General features: G+C 34.4%; 1 long non-coding RNA gene across 1 annotated transcript; it reads left to right on the forward strand.

Moving 5' to 3' along the window:
* Positions 1–3,508: 3,508 nt before the first annotated feature.
* On the forward strand, positions 3,509–5,050 carry LOC115597489 (uncharacterized). The gene is made up of 3 exons (XR_003987110.1): positions 3,509–3,630; positions 4,350–4,446; positions 5,008–5,050. It is a non-coding gene; the product is annotated as an uncharacterized LOC115597489 (long non-coding RNA).
* The last annotated feature ends 225 nt before the right edge of the window (positions 5,051–5,275 follow it).

The following is a 5,275-nucleotide window of genomic DNA, read 5'->3' on the forward strand; positions in this document are numbered from 1 at the left end:
ATTTAGATGTTTTAACTTTGCCATATCTAATGCTACATTAGCCAGCTGCTGCTAGCTAACCAGCAATAAGTTACAACATCACAACACACTTTAAAACAATGTGTGGATGCTAACAAAGCTAGCCTGACAGCTATCAGTGCTAGCAGCGGCTCTGTTGGTTGTTTCCGTTCAGTCAGATAATATGAGGTGTTTACTTACAGGTGAATGAGACGTGACGTAGCGACTTGTTGTTAGATGTTGTGATGAAAACGATGCACTGATACTCTTCTTCCCGCCGCTCGCGAGGACTCGGACTCCCTCGGCGGTTTCCGGCAGTTGGTATCAGGATTCTATCTGCTGGATGCTGAAGCGGCTCAGACCGGAAGTGACTCACCGAAACAACATCACAACATCCGGTTACTTTTCAGAATAAAATAATCCGTGTTCACGCCAGCCACTCAAAAATTCATTTTTGAGTGAACTTATCCTTTAATACATTAATAACTATAATGAATATAAGTATAAATAAGTATTGTGATGTTAGTAATATCACTGAAGTAAGTTTTGAATGCAGGGCTATGATAGAAATGGCAAAGATAAAAGATCTAAATCAGTTCATCTTGTTAAAAAACACAATTCTACATACCTGTGTTTCATTCAATCAATCAATAACCTGAAGTGAAAAGTTATTCAATTGAATTTGATGAATGAAAAAAAAAGATATGCTGACGACTTTGAGCTACAAGAAATGTGACTAATAATATTTGTAAATGTTATTGTATCATCCATTAATTCAATTATGTAATTTAATTTATAAATCAAACAAAGGAACAGGTCAGAATTTTGTTTTTGTTGAAGTCATAGAATTAAGATGACGTTCCTGTTTTTACATTTTCAAACACGTAATGAGGTGGAGAGCTGTACTGGATTTCTGAGTTTCCTGAATATATTTCAAAATAATTAATCAACGAATAAACTTCAAACTTAAAAGAAAGAACATTTGGGTAACATTTGAAGAATAACATCTTGACACTTTTAATTATACAAATCCAACATTTATTTTCAAAATAACCAGCATGATGATGAGATTCACAGGTTACAACTGCCAGGCATCCTAAAACAAAGAACTGCAATGCTCATGCCATCTTTATTCCAAACAAAATTGCTAATTGACACTGAAACTCTGTCCTGGTTCATCATCAGCTGCTCTATATTTGTAGCTTCATGCTGCTGTTTTTCCTGTGTGCAGTGATTCATAGTTACTAGCCAGTTACTCACTAACCCTTGTTATTACTAACATTGGTTGAAAGACTAGACGGGACACAGTTAGCTTTATTACTATCCTCGAAACTCATACTTAACATACTGTGTTATGTTTTACACAGTAGAAGACTGGTGATATTACGCTAGGCTAGCATATTTGCATTTGTGTGGGAGTGCATCCACTTGTCTTCAAATCGACCGGCAAACATTACAGAACCCACAGTCACTTTAATACTAGCCCATGTTTACTATACTAACACCTTAATAACACTTTTCCATAGTAGAAGGAGTGATGTCTGTTTTCTTTTGCGGTTGCATTTTCTATCTACAAAGCAGCAATATGGGCAAAAATGTTGAGACCAAACGAAATACTGATGTGAGGATTCACTTTCATGATTTCCTGGTGTATTTACGTCAGCACAGTCTGCAACAGCCAGCCTGATATCTCATCACCAGTCCAGCTGTCTTGCAGCAACTCTGTCACACAGCGCATCTTCTGCACGAGAGGTGACGAGAGGTGCCTTGATACCGGCATGTGCTGAGAACATGATAACCCTTCAGCCAATCAAATGGCAGCATATCTTAACATGTTTCCTTGCAGGTTACAGAAGATTACTGAAGATTGCGATCAGAGGGCATGTCAGAAAAATTGTTCTCAAAATATGCTTAATACTACGAATGAGTTTGTGAAAAATATTATATTCAATGCACTCAGAAACTCTGGGGGGCGCCAACATGCACACAGGGCCAGTTTCTACATAATGTTTCTTTAAAACCAGCCTGATACTTCCTTTGTTACGTAGACTCATCACTTTGTGTTGGATGTGATTGTGGGTTGTAACAATTATCTGAGATTTGGGACCAATCATTCATAGATAACTGCAACATTAGTACATTTTTCAAACATCACCTTGGTATTTTATTGAAATAAGATTCTAAAATAAGTTTCATTAAACTGACGAATTCACAGCATGTTATCTTGATATAAAATTGCATATACCATGATCAACATTTGTATTCATATTGTTAAGCTACAATTTAAGTAACGTCCTGTGTTTCTTTTGTAAAAAGCGACGGGATGAATCTCTCAACTACCCAGAAGTCTGTTCACCTAGGTGGGTTGTAACTCTTTCTGAGACACCTGCCAGCAGCTACTTCTTGGTTTCTTCCCAACATCTAGTCCACTGTTGTTGCTGCCAGTTCTGTATCGCTGTAATTAAGAGAAATTCTTTAAATGTTGAAAATGACAACCAAAGATCCTGAAAATGATTTTTTACTATAATCTGATGCACTAATGAACTGAATCTTAATGATTGTGCTTCCTGCATTTTAATAACTTGTTACTCAATAATAATCAGTCTTATCAAATATATATTTTTCTACAAATCTGTTTTTCATTTTTTTCTATGTGATGAGAAGAATAACCAAAATATGTGTCTGTAAACATGTAAACTGTCAACAGAGCTTATGGCAGCGTTACTACTGTTAATGATCTATCATAATTATGATATAAAATGATAATTAATGTAACTGCTATTAAAGAGAAATCAAAAGATCAATATATGCCTATAAAACGTAGTGTGTGTGTTTATACTATGTAAAATACTCTGTTAATGGAAATACCCAGTAAACACTTAGCCTATATACAGATCTCAGAGCAGCTGAACTACTGTGGATTCTGATTTTAGCACGAGGATAAGTTGACAGTTCCTCCACATTAAGAAGAGATCTTTAATGTTGAGTATGAAGAGGAGGAATTATTACTGCAAAACTTAAAAACAACAAACATAAAATGCTGTATTGATGTTTGTATTTCAAACATTGATGCATGAAATTCTGAGTGTCACTAATGTTGCAGCTGGTAAACGTGGAGATAATTATGTTGAAGGTACTTTATATACTGCTGTGGAGTTAAACCTATAAAATACATACTTTATAAGCTGATTTGTAAAGGGACATAAAATAATCCACTTGTAGTTGGACAACAACACAATGAAGATGGTCAAGTATTTAATTTAATTTTGCTATATTTCATCTCACTTTATTTTTATTTATTTTATATCTTATTTTTATTTTATCTTTTTATGTATTTTATTTTTTTATTCTATTTTACTTGTTTATTTCATCACAATTTAATTTTCTATTTTTTTTTATTTATTTTATCTAGTTTTTTAATTTAATTCTATTTTTATTGAACTGTTCATTTTAAAACAGCGACCTAAAGAAGTGACATCACCAGTGGGAGGGTCTGTTGCCTGTTTAACATTTAGAAACTTATCTTTTTAACACAGAGCAGCAGAGGATCACTGCTGTGGGTGCTGATAGCATGAGAGCTGCAGAAAGTTCAACTTGTGTGTTTGTGTGACGCAGTTTTTTCACCGTCTAAAGGTATTGTAACACATAATTTATGAATTTTAATTGATCTTAATGTATCATTCATTTTTTTAGTTATTTAATTGAATTTGAACAATGTAATATAATCAGTAGTCTCTGTTTCTTTTAAGAGTGAATTTATTGAAGTTCAAGAGAGTAGAAGTTTTATAATAAAGTCCAGGATATGATTCTCATGTGAAATAATGCTGAAAAACTTTATTTGGAACTTTTGCTGAAGTTGACAACATTAATTAATGGAAGAGGAATCTTACAGGAGTGTAAAGTGAGCAGAGAAGCTGCATGAGGCTGTAAACTCTGTTTATAAGTTAGGACTTGAATCAATGCCACGCTGGGTGACGACTGGAACTAGAAGATAACGGTTATCATGTTGTTTACTCTATCGAAAGTCTGCATGTTTGAAGGAGAGTTGGAGCAACAAGAACATTTTATAGCAAAAGAAAAGTTTAATTTTGTTTTATAACTCAGATTAATTTGTTAATGTTATTGTATCATCCATTTATCTAATTATGTCATTTAATATATAAATCAAACAAAGGAGCAGGTCAGAATATATTTTTTGTTGAAGTCATAGAAGTAAGATGACGTTTCTGTTTTTACATTTTGAAACACATAATGTTGACAAGCCTGTTAAACAAGATATTATTTTTTACAGTTTTTCTGAATTTAAAGCTATAAAATGGACAAAGTAATAACATCTGTACATATAACGACAGGGGGTGACATAAAGATCTCTGGATCAGACTGAACGTGACTGAGAATGGGTGGAGGAAGTAGCAAGTCGACATCAAGTCCTGGAGAAAGTGATCTAGAGTAAGTAAATATTAACTTACTTTACAGTTGTAGTATATGTGAGCTGATGTGATGCTGGTGTTTCTGTGTGTCCAGACAGAAAAGAGACAAATATTCTGTTTAAGATGCTTTAATGAATAATTGATCATCAAGAAGGTTGTTACACCTGTTCACCTGCACAGAACAGACAGATCAGTGAAGAGAACCAGTATTAGATAATGGAGTCACAATTCTGATCATGGTGCGTTCAAGTGCACTTTTCAAACTACATTGCTTTGTATGGCAAGGGATATATGTGTCAACAGAGACATCATGGTGCGTTCAAGTAGTTTACAAAATGTAACTGATGCTTGTTAGGGCATAAAGTCTAACAGTAGCACAGTCTGAAGTACTGGAAACATTTTGAAATCAAAAGTTAAATCGTGTGTTTGGAGAATACATGTTGTACAGTCACAGCAGATGCACAAACTCTTTTATCTTCTTCCTCACACTGATATCATACAAAATCTGCAGTTTTTGCTTTTAATGTTTATTCTGATACTGATGCAGTAACATCTTAACATTGCTGATAACTTGCTGCAGGTCAGACTTAATGTCTTCAGAGGAGAAGAAGGAGGAGGAGGAGGAGGAGGAGGAGGAGGAGGAGGAGGAGGAGTACACTGCAGCTGATGATGATGAACAAAGTCTGTGAGTCAAATCTTTTAACCTCATTTTACATTCTTACACACATTTGCTGAAATATATATATTGATGAAGCTGTGAACATCATTATTCTGTGATGCTAGAATTATGTAATAATTCATGTTAAAGTGAGAAGTCAGGTCAGAGACAACAGTGTAATGTTGCTGAA

The sequence above is a fragment of the Sparus aurata genome, chromosome 16 (genome assembly GCF_900880675.1).
Source record: "Sparus aurata chromosome 16, fSpaAur1.1, whole genome shotgun sequence".
NCBI lineage: Eukaryota > Metazoa > Chordata > Actinopteri > Spariformes > Sparidae > Sparus > Sparus aurata.